The sequence below is a fragment of the Channa argus genome, chromosome 4 (assembly GCF_033026475.1).
Source record: "Channa argus isolate prfri chromosome 4, Channa argus male v1.0, whole genome shotgun sequence".
Lineage (NCBI taxonomy): Eukaryota > Metazoa > Chordata > Actinopteri > Anabantiformes > Channidae > Channa > Channa argus.
This window is the reverse complement of record NC_090200.1, coordinates 12,026,279-12,038,496: the sequence shown is the minus strand read 5'-3', so window position 1 is coordinate 12,038,496 and position 12,218 is coordinate 12,026,279. Positions and strand designations below refer to the sequence as shown.

The 12,218-nt window shown below is 42.3% G+C and overlaps 1 protein-coding gene across 1 annotated transcript in view; it reads right to left on the bottom strand.

Moving 5' to 3' along the window:
• tspan18b (tetraspanin 18b) overlaps positions 1-11,050 on the bottom strand; it is a 31,609-nt gene extending 20,559 nt beyond the window's left edge. Inside the window, exon 1 of the mRNA XM_067502477.1 lies at positions 10,716-11,050. The gene's annotated coding sequence lies outside the window, so the exon portion shown is untranslated. The remainder of the gene's footprint in view (positions 1-10,715) is intronic.
• Positions 11,051-12,218: the final 1,168 nt, after the last annotated feature.

The following is a 12,218-nucleotide window of genomic DNA, read 5'->3' as shown; positions in this document are numbered from 1 at the left end:
GGATCACAGCCTACTCTGAAAGATAAAACTGGGTTGCCTAGCCGCTTTAAGAAGCTGCTTGGACAAGTAGCGAAACCTTTCTAACCAAGAAGACAGAAGTCCAGTTGACACGATTCAATCTTCGAATAACCAAACCTGGCTGACTGGGAATCTTCACCGACATACAGAGAGTTGATGGTGTGTATTTATGTGGATTTTGCAGGGGGCTGTACAGGAGCAGCAGGGCAGGTGTCCCACTGTGTTACGAGAGCCAGAAGCTTTGCATCTGGATCATTTCCGCAGCCCAGAGGGTCTCCACACTGGAAACTCATAAAACTGCACGTGTCCAAGAAGCCCAGATTTCTTCCACATACACGTACTTCATCTCTGCCAGCCCGTACAGTGTGTTGTGACAGTCGACGTGGAAGGTAACAAGTTATTGAAATCTCACACCACCGCATAGAGAGACAGAGAGTTGTGAAAATGACTCTTGCATTTTGTCTCTCACACCATCAAATACACCCACACTAACGGCCAAACAAGCTGAAAATGTTTCTGTATGAGTGGCAAAAATGGTTTTTTATCACTTTTTTTCAGCAGAGCAGGGTGTGACTGATGGTAGGAGGATTACTGGAGCAGTAGGAGATGAAACCATGATAAGGAAGAACTGTGCGATTAAGACCTCTGCCCAATCCTAAAACCTTAGGATATGCTCTATTCCACATGGCTTAATTCTAAGCTCAATACTCCCAGGACAAAGAGTTGAAAGACATCCTTTAAGAAGATATTCTGAGTGAGTTCTCAGAGGAAGCCAGGTGGGATAGAAGCAGGGAAAAAAAAAAAAGAGGATGGACATTTTCCATTGTAAAAATGCAGGAGTGCTTTAAGAAACATTCCTTTGATACTTTAACGGAACCACAAGCAGGGAGGCGTCAGCAGAAATCCTGCTTGGCTCTACGGGCAGTGCACTCACAAAAATCAGATTTAATCTGCTGAGCTTAGAGTGTATTAGCCAGATGTAAACAGTCAATACCAGCTGTGAGAGAGTTCCCTTCCATAGCCCTGCTTCTTTGAAAAACAATGCATCAAAACATTACCAATAAAAGAAACTCTGCAGACATTGATATTTAAAGGTCAAAATAAAACTTTTACAAACCAGGGACATCGCAGCTCTGGGAATTAGGGGGTTTAGGTTAACTGGTCACACTGAAACGCTTTCTTTTTAAGAATACTCCATCTTCAGGCCAAGCTGTGGGAAAGGGAGTTTATGCAATTACATCACATTGATTTATGGGAGACAGAGGAAAGATGGGGAGGAGAATGGAAACTGAGCTGCTTGGAAGAGGTCCAAGATTAAGTCCCAGAAGAAATTAAGTCAATAGGTTTACACCACATAACATGATGGATCTGAGACAATTGTGTGAGGGGATGAATGTGGTCAAAGAAACACTGGCAAGGTCAAAGCTATCTGAAATGACTGCTTGAAATTTAATGATCACAACACGCAAAAATATAAGCACCGCCGCAATTGCTATGCAGATGCTCGTCACTGCTCATGAAACACATGCAGATACGATCAGAACTCTATAGACGCCCCTGCTGAGCTTACTTTCAATTTTCTCAACTCTAGGGAACTGATGACAACTGTGTTGCTGGAGCAGACGCTTTTGATGCTGTCAGGATTATTAATTGGTGGTAGTGATGAAACTGTGAGTAATTCACCCAAGCGTGCACTGCACCATTAGCTGGGTAGCCTATCTCCATCAGCCCACCGCAGCCTAACCACTATAAATAAGTAGCCCATTTAGTCCTCTCCACATCTATAACAGGACCACAGGAGTGACCACAGCACAGAGATATTTATGGTAAATTATTGCTCTTCTGCTAATTTCATGTTTGCATGAAAAACTGCAAAAGTCTTGCACTTGTCTTGAAGATGCACATACACACATGAAGATGCGGTGAGCTGAAGCAGAACAAGTGTGTGACTGAAGTGCTAATCATTTGTAACTGAAGTAACTAAGAAGAAGCATTCATCAAGCTGCCACAGATGAATGTTGCAGATTGTTAAAAGAAGTCTGCAAAAAGCCATTATAGTCAATATAAAAAATGTAACTCGTTAACTTTCACGGCATGAGACTTGTGTTGCTACCAGACACCAAAGGGCAAAATTCTGAACAAAACAGGAGGAGATTACAGAAAATATCCAGTATAATGAGCTGTGGAAATATACAGTAGGAGACATTAAATTGTTTTGTTTTTTAACTTTTCAGAATCTCCAGCTGTCTGCAAAATCTCAAGCTTCTCGGAAATCCAACAGACTTCTAGTTCAGGCCAAAAGCAACAGAGTAAATATACACACATAAAGTCCTGGCCAAATATTTAGAGCGGGTGTTTTGAGAGTGGATTATTATGGGTGGGGGACCGAGTGAAGTCAGGGCAGGGTTGTTCTAGATGGGGCAAATGTATGCAAAGCTTAGCCAAAGATGTTTTGAGTTAGAAAAGCTGGACATGTGTTTCTTATTAAATAAAAAAGCAGCTTGTTCAATTCCAAACTGCCTGCAGAGATAAGTGAAAGTGGTTTCGGTAATTGCTCAAAACATTGGCCTTCTCCTCATTCATTGTTTCTTTTGTGCATCATTTTGATGTGGTGAGATGAAATGAGATCATGTCCTGTTAATGACTGAGGCTACACTTTATTTTGTAAACTAAAGGCTGTTTTATCTGGGTTACATCCAGTTTTGTCATCAGTCCAGTTAAAGCACAGGCTTGGAGTCAACAGCTGATTCACCAGTTAAAAGGAGATTTTTTTTTTCCCCACTTTGGGGCCAAAAAATGCCTACACATTCAGAGTTTCAGAAACACTAACAAAATTACTTTGGCTTCAACATCGGTTGAGCATTTCACACGGGATCTTATTCCTGCCAAGTGTTATCGGGAAAGATAATCTGGGCCCGTTTCTCCGGGGTGTAAACTCTTGCAGAAATGCCTGAACTGTCTGTTTTGTCCTCAAACACTTCACACTCCTGAGCATCTCGCCCAGGTGGTAAAGATTAGGCTGGACGGTTTTGCTGCTGGTGGCATCCAGGTAACAAATTAGAGGGAAGCCATCCAAGATCAGTAAAAAAAACAACAACAAAAAAAAAACTCCTTTCTTTTTAACACTTAAATCAATGAACACTGGAGCCAATTTAATTTCACATACTGGAAACACCTGCTGTGTCTGTGCTATCTCTGACAAACACATGTGAAGGTGATCCCTGGATTCAGCTGTTAGAAATGTTTGGACTGAAATACATTTTCATAAAAATATCAAACTCCTTTAATATACTTCACATGGTTAAACAGTGACTGGTTTCCTGTGTGGTGGATTCTCCTTTTTCACTAAGCTTCAAAGAAAGGGAAAGATTAAGAAAAAGGGGAATTATGCTTCATGGTGTGCGTTTAGCCTAATAACTATTGGCAAAGAAATTTTACAGTGAGGAAAATAGCTCCTTAATTTAAAGTGATATGTCTATTTTTATTCTTTTCTTAGAAAACCTTACTTCTTAAACATTTCCTGTGGACACTGATCCACAAGGTTCATAAAATGCAGCACATTCCCTGCACTGTAGCAGTAAGGCATTTTCTTTTGGTCTTTGACTGACTGTTTGCCCAAAGGACGGAGGCCGCATTTTAGTTCAGTGACCCATGAATGTTGTCTTGGCTAACACGCTTTTAAAGTAACGGTGGGCTAAAAATTTCATAAAGCATCATCAAAAAATGATGAAGCACCGAAGCACTGAGTCTTTGCAGTATAATTGTTTTACTCGTTGAGGAGCAAAATAAATGTCTACATGTACATTTAGTCTGCTGTTAAAAGGCAAAGACCATTATTCAGTCAGACATGCTTCAGCTGTTCAAACACCTAAATTCATCACTTAAAGAAGAAAGCAGGGAAGTTGCCATAAACTCCTGGGCTGCTTGAACAACCTCAAATGACTTTATTGCAACATTGTCAGTTAAAGTTCAACACCTTCGTGCTTTACCTTTCAGTCACAGGTGGACTATAGGCGTAACAGTCTGCCATAAACAAAATGACACAGGAAACGCAGCATTAGGCCAAAAACCCTGCAACAAGCACACCTGTATCACACTAGAAGACCTTTTACGCCTTGACCTCAGATGATAAGATAATTTAACCACATAACAGGCTTCAAATGCAAACAGACAGAAAACTCTCCCCTACACCGCTATTAGTTTATGGCTCTAGAGATTTTTAGTTGCTGTTCTTTAACAAGCTGAAGTGAAACACAAGCGTCTACACTGGAGGCGTGTGATCCTGGCAGGAGGGAGATCATTAGCCGGCCCTTCCCCCAGGTTTCCGCAGGTAGAAGCTGGAACCTGCTGTGGATTTTTTTAATCAAACACTGATCTGTCCCCCTGATGCTGTGGAGGCTGACAAGGAGCCCATATGTCTGTGACGAGTCTGCAACATCACAGGAGCTGCAGGGCGCAGTGCCGTGGTGGGCTTCAAAGCCAGCAGAAAAGAGTCAGCCTAGCTGATATTTGAATACAAATGCAAATAGGGCTACAGGAAAAAAAAAATAGAGAATGAAGCTTCTTTCAGAAATGCACATTTTTCCATTAATCTGTCTGCAACAGAGTGTGTGGGCTTCCTGTCCAAATGTGCATGCAGGTCACTTTTCGGTAAAAGCTGCAACAGCAAATTTACAAGGTCCTAACTAGTAACATTTACATAACACATTTAACACGGCACAAGTCTTAACTGCAGGATGCTGCATTAACAAATAGGCCCACAAGAATACATCACACTGACACTGGACATACAGGGAGCTACTGTACCAACCAGTACAGTTTAGGAAGTGACGCTTTGAAAGCTGTAACCCAATCCCACATATTATTGGGAAACTCGCAAAAAACATTGTTTTAGAGAATGCCCTGAATAGCAAAAACACCATTAAATAAACAGAAAAGACACTCACATTCATACACCATGTTGTACAAAAACATACATAATGTACATAATGTAATGATGTACTGTCCATTATAACCCAGTTATGCCAACTTCCATGATTGAATAAAGAAATATGCACTTTGTCAAGGTTTTTCATGTTTACTGGCTGAGTTCCAAATAAATAGCCTGGATTCCACCAGATATGAGATCACAGTAAATATAAAACAACCCTCTATTTCCAGTGGGGTTCTGCCAGCGGGTCTCAGGCTGCTCGGGATTGTGTAAGAGCGCTTCATGTACATTTGTGTTTGTGTATTTGGGGTTTTGCACGGTTATCACTGACTGGAACGACAAAGTGTTATTAGCAGACTGGGATGCAAACCCAAATCACGCTCAAAATAAATCTTTTAGAAGTACTCTATAATTCAGCCACACCGGAAAAGTCGAGACAAGACTATGTCATACACCAGCCAATGGTCCTCCCTGACTCCATAAATCTGATGTAACTGCACCATCTCTGCTTCATATAATGCCCTGCAATCATCATCTAACCAGGAGAAAGTGAGTTAATGAGCCAACATGCAGCGCCAACACAACATGCATTTAATTTGTTGATACCCATTATAGGCTAATAATGATCTGGGTCATCATTAACAACCCACTGTCCATTCTTAAAATAATTTGTGCATTCCAAATTACCAAATCAATTTGTGCTGAGTGTGTGTTTGCGCCTTCAAGTAACAATTATCATATCTGCATAGCCCACCATCAGTGAATAAAAATAAACTGGATATTTACAGGGGCTTAAATCCTCTTTTTGTAGAGGATTTAAAAAATGCAAAGCTGCATATGTAATAAAATAGGGCACAAAATAAAACCCCAGATGATTAACAAGAGTATTCTTGTAAAGTTTTATTCTTTTATTCCAGAATCTTGAATGAAAAGAGCAGCAGCCCTCAGAAAGGGTAGGGGAGAGTTGTGGCTTGGGCAACAGAAAAAGAGAAAGACCAGAAGCTGGGAGAGAGTCCCATTTCATCAGAAAAATGCCTGCGTTAGGAGACGAGAGAACCATTAGGATTAATGAGTCACAGGGAGAGGCTGTAAAAGCCGATCCCGTCTGAACTGGGCTCACAGTACAATACCATCCCAGAATGACAGAACAGTGGCACCCAATAAGGTGCAGTACCTATGTGTAAACTGTAGTTAATCAGCCAGTATTATTGCAGACATACACACGATCATTAACAGTATGCATGTTGGCTGATATGTAAATGCACTACAGAAATGCCAAACTAGGTGTCGAGTCATTTAGAAACAGCATCAAGTGTATCAGCAAGTCAGACAAGCAGGTTCAAAATTGGAACTGAATTGGAACCATTATGATGTTTCAAATCGGTTCAGAGATAACAGAACAGCACCCATGCACTTTAGATGATGTACTGACAGAAAGGTTTACACCAGCACGAACATGGAATTCTTTCACAGTATTTATTCTAAAACTCCAGACAACCGTGAACTTCCTAATGCGTCGCACACGTTGTCACAAGGAGTGTGCAATCCTCCATTTGTGTTGATAAATAATTCCTCTGAACATTGACTCTTTATCAAAGTCTACGACAGGAACCGAGTTCTTAAAGAAACAAAGCAAGAAGCGAGTTTCACAAGAGTGAAAAGCTCCAGTGTTAGTCAGACATTGAGAAAAACAATCACACATCCATAAAATGAGCTCTCCTTTACTGATGCGACATGATTAGCATGCCACTTCTTCCTGCCCAGTGCTGCCAAGAACACAGAATCCACTGTGAGTCAACCGAAAGCTATTGTGTGAGTTTGGTCATCCAGCAAACAGTCTCTCTCTTTTATACACGTAAAACTCTGTAGCACTGTGCTACAACTTTATTGGGCCGCTTTTCAAGTTTCACCATCATTCAGTGGCTCAGAGCTGTGCTCCAGTTTCTCTGAAGCCAGCCAGGTAATCTCCCCACACCACAGCGCTGTGTCACATCCCTATCAGGAGTTTAAGCCCCACTCACCTGGGGGATGAAAAGAGCACAAGGTGACGGAAAAAGCTCCTGGTAAAATCCTGGGGATTTACTGAGATGTGTTTTTACTGTGGGCTCACTCTGTGTAATGACCGGCGGCGTTTAATGGACACCTGAGTGACACGCTTTTATTCGTTCTGAAAAACATTATACAGAGTTAAGGATGGCCGGGGGGGAAAGATAGATTTGAACATCCTGAGAGGGGTAGTGTACTCTTAACTAACTGCCTACCAAGCTGTGAGCGTGTTGGAGAGACTGCTATCTGCCAAGTCCAGCTTGTCAAATACATACCTTTTACCTCATTACCTGCTCAGCACAGCCATTATTGGGGAAATAGGGTGAATGCAAGATAAGCACAAAGAATTCTTGGGTTGAGCACAAACAGCCAGCCTGTTTCCTCCAGATATAAAGGAAGCATCAACACAGTGGCCCCTCAGCTTCCTGCTCTTTGTGAACTCTGGGGCTTCCAGCTACCCTACACTTATCAGCCCAAGCTGACTAATAATGTTTCCATCCAAATTTTTAAAAAAAATTGCCAAAGAAATTTGCTACAAAGAAAACACAAACAAATGCTCATTTCAATCAAGTATTGCTGTGAAAATATTTGAATGAGATACACATTCTCTAGTCAGGTGCCATTAAAGGGGGGGGGGGTGCAACAAGATAACCAGGCCAGTCAAACCTCAACCGAAGGATAATAATGCAGAAAACATTTGTGTTTGTTTCATGTACTGTATGAATTTAAGGGAACGATAGAGTCTCGCAATCAGTCCAAATGCTTTTTCATGTCTTTAGTGAAGCAGAAGCTTCATTTTTAATTTGCCAACTCTGTGGCCACTGGACTTTGTTGCATTTCACTTTCATCCACGCCACCTTTTCTGCGTTACAAAGTGTAAAGTTATTTGCAGTTTTTCGTCACCAAAACCCCAACATGTATTCACATTTTTCAGTAAGGCCTATGTCAGTTGTGCAAGCCTTTAACGAACAGTTTCCTGCAGGCTGGTTTATGTGGCAGCAGAGTTTTGACACGACCTGACCTCCGCAGACAACACCTAACCGCACTGTTTGGGGCATTCAGCGCTTACAAAAGACAGTGCAGACATATATAACGTACACCTTTGTGGCTTTTAAACAGCAGGTGAGAAAGAGAGTAAATTATTTCTGTCAGCTCCAAAGCAAATTTCATTTTCCCGTGTCTCCTGACAACAAAGATGCTGAACCCATTACTGACTGAACTCTCTGCATCACACACATTAAATGAAGGGTCCTCTAGCAATCGAAAAAAGCAATTTTCTCATTGAGCCAACAGATACTCCATTTAGTTCCAGGCTCTCTATGGACTGTTGCTGCTGTAGTGGGGCTGATACAGGGGAAAGCGAGTGTAGCGAGATGACCGAGCCTCGTTTTCCCTCCGCCTTGCTGCTCTGAACTCATTGATATGAATAGACGTGCTCTGCAGGCTGGATGAGAGGCGAATGGAGAAAAGGGAGAATAAATGGGGGACAAGAGAAATAAAGAATAAATTATGAGATGGCACAAAGGGCGACTGAAGAAGGTGAACAGAGGTTGTGGCGAGGTGGGATAGGTCCGAACCAATGTGGAAATGAATAGAAAAATATAAACCAGCCTTTGCAGAGACATCAGCTCATAGAAAAGACACACAGAAGAAGTGTTAGAAGGAAAAAGAGACATAAATCTGAGGCACCCAACCATGTGGAACCACAGATTGATTAATTTCGGGCCTTTAATGAGCGGTGCACTGCCAGGCAAGGCGGCATCAAGTCAGTCACCCTGTCCCTCTCAGCAGGAGCTGCCATACACTGCAATTCACACGTTTCTGTCTCTGCCAAGCACTGGGTGGTGGAGGAGAAGCAAACTCACTACACACACACACACACACACACACACACACACACACACACACACACACACACACACACACACACAGTGCCTTTCTCACACTCCATTCCCTATTCATTTGTTTCTGCTGTTCGTTTCATCCCTGGCGCTGTGAATGTGTGATTAAGAGCAACACATTATCAGAGGCACTAATAAAATGAGCGAGCTGATCACCAGTGGTCTCACACCAGGTGTTCTGTGTCTGTAGGCGGAATAAATACCAACTTGGCTTAGCAGAGATTTGAATCCACTCAAACATGCTCCCACCTAATTGCTATTCTCCGCGGCCTGCCGAGGAAACCAAATGCCTTGTTGCTGCTAACCTTTATTCCCTGTGTAAATTACACTGTAGGTTTACAACCCTGTTGTTTGCATTTGTACTTGTATCCGGCAAACATCACTTCTGTGCTTGAGCAACTAAACTATTTCCCAACACTCATGTGGATCAAACTGTGGAGAGAAAGGCTCGAGGCACAGTTTAGTCATCTGTGTTGGCAGTTGCTCCAAAAGCATCGATACTACTGTTTCTTTTCTCTTCTTTTTTTTCCCTTTAGACAAGGCAACGTTCTCCCACAACATGACGAACAAACAGGACTCTGTTTCCAGGTTGTGTGCTCCTCTCTCCACCAATTGTAAACTCTCATTCATTTAGGATTGGAAAGGCAAAGAAAAGGGTGGAACAAAGAAGCAGACAGAAAGGAAGAAAGATCTTTCTGTGATGCAGCAGTACAGCAGCTGAGCTCATTAATCATGACAGAAGCTGATTCAGACTGTCAGTCTGTCCGAGCTGCTGAAGCTGACGCAGAGTACCAGCCTCAGGGAGATGGGGAGCTGGAGCAAGTGGTTGTTACTTACTAAAATCCAGCAGTGCATTCTCACCTGGACACTGGTGTGTGTTAATGGGTCCCTTGGAGCCAATTTCCTCAGGCAAAATCTGATTAAATGCGGATTTCCAGCTGTGTCGGTAACTAGACAAAATGGGTTTTGTCCATGTTAGTAGAAATGTAACTTTTTACTCTGGATCTGCACTTTTGTTTCAGCTGTTGTGTCTAAGATAACCTATCACTAATTCAATAAACCAATATTTTGCTGGACACTGGTATGGTCACAAGCTCAGTGCTTTGTATTGCAGGATGTTGACTGCGTCCCCAAAGTTTCCTCTTGAGTGTGTCATGTGCGCTCCACTGGAGTTCACACAGAGGAAGAAGGGTGAAGCGGTTTGGGATGAGGCATCTGTCTGATTAATGCAAACTGACAGTGAACTCCTGCCCTACAGCAAAGGTAGCGCAGCCAGAGACATCCATCTGGTGACCCCACACATCTCTGCAGACAGCCTCGTCTTCGTTATGATTGGACCCCCGTGGGAAGGATGCCAGCTTGAACGCTGACTGTCCCTGCTGTCAGATTTATCACAACATAACGCACTATTATATAGTAAAAACTGCACATTAGACGTCTGTGCCTATTCAGTCCCCAGCTACTGTGTTTATGAGCCTCTTTCATCCCTTAGAAGAGAAGTAGCGACCTGGCCTGATATTAATATAAAGTCTACACGGGCTACATCATTCAAACAAGCTGACTTTTTCGTCTCGCTCATGTAATTTGTCGGTTCTATTGTTACTCGACTGCGGACAAAATGTAACTTGCAGCAACTAAGTGAGCCGAGAACCACACGCACACTGCTCACCATCGCCTGTTAGACCCGCTGTGGAAAATAAAGAGCCAGCTGAAAAGGGCAGTCAGGACAACAAGCGAGGGACTTAAACTGTAGTAATTTATCTTTAGCTTTCATTTCAACACACTTTTTTTTTTTCCTGAGTGGATGCAGTGTTTCTTACCTCAAAACGCAGCTCAGTGCCGACCCCTCCTGTGAGAAGCTGTTTCCCTGCGAAAATGTCACTAAGAAGGGAGCTCGGGACTGTTGGATGAAAGTAGTGAGATAAACGCAAACAAAACGTAGATCAGTGTCCGCGGAGGTGAAATGTGCCCTGCGGCGTCCGACTAATAAAATCCAGCGTTCAGAGATCTGGGATCCCAATTAATGCGAGCACGCGGCGTGGAGGAGAGGAGAGGTTGGTGTGCAAACAGTTTGGTGAACTCAGTGAGAGCTGAGAGGTTCATCCCGCAGCCTGCTCCGCTCCGGAGGGCGGAGACTCTCCACCAATACTCACGTCTCCGGTTCAGCTCCTCTGTGGTCGCTCATGTGCTAATATGGAGTGATAAACACAAAGTCCGTGTTGTTTTGGAGCAACGTACTGTCAACCTAACAGATACTTTTAATTTACAAGCTCATGAATTGTTAAAAATTTGGCCTAATAACGGAACTCTTTATTATCATTATTATTATTATTAGAGCTTCTTGAGAGTTACAGTAAGTAATGTTTTAGTAGCTGTTTTAACGTTTTGTCCACTGTATGCTCAGACTTTGTGACTTATACTTCATAATCATGCTTCTTTTTTTAAATTGAAAATTGGTGACTAACTAGATTTCTGTTGTCTGGTTACCTCCCTGTGTCACGATGCTTTAAATTAAACACAGACTCAGTGCAGCAGAATTATTGGAATTTACCAGGTTAACTGACAGCTGTGAAACTCTCTGATATTTAGATGGAAAATCATTTCAAAAAAGGGTGAACTTATCATGGCATGTTTATTTCACTATGGGGCCATGTTTACCAGGTTTTCAGATGAAGCCCACCACATTTTGGCCAAATTGCTTCTATTTGCATCTTGCCAGAACTTTGGTGTGAAGATCAACAACAGCACACCGATGTTAGCAGCCAGTTAGCTTAGCTTAGCATGAAGGCACTTTAACATAAAGACTGGCTACAAGGGGCACACAAAGCTTTGTTGTCACCTGCACTTTAGGTCTCTGTGCTAGGTTAATCTAACCTGTGGCTGCCTAAAGGTTCATACAACACTAAAAAAGACTTCCGTTAGGATTGTATCAATAATCCCATTCTCACTAAGAACATAAATGAGTGTATGTTGTGGTGGACATTAAAGCTCAAAGCTCTGCGATTTGAGAAAGCACATGCAAATAGACAAAACTCAAGCAAATACACAAAAACAACTTCATTAATTTGACAACACAGGCGCAACATTAAGAAACGCGCTGCAAAAAGCCACAGCACAACCAAATTGAGAAAAAGCACGGCAAAGAGAGAAAAGCGCCGCAAAAGCCACAGCACAACAGAAATTGCTCTGGGCAACTAAAAATACATTTACAAATCAAAATGTTAATACATTTTTAGTGTCCCCTGGAAACATTGCTATGACAGTTGTCAACAACAGTTCCAGGTTGTGTTGTGGCTTTTTGCAGCGCGTTTCTTAATGCTGTG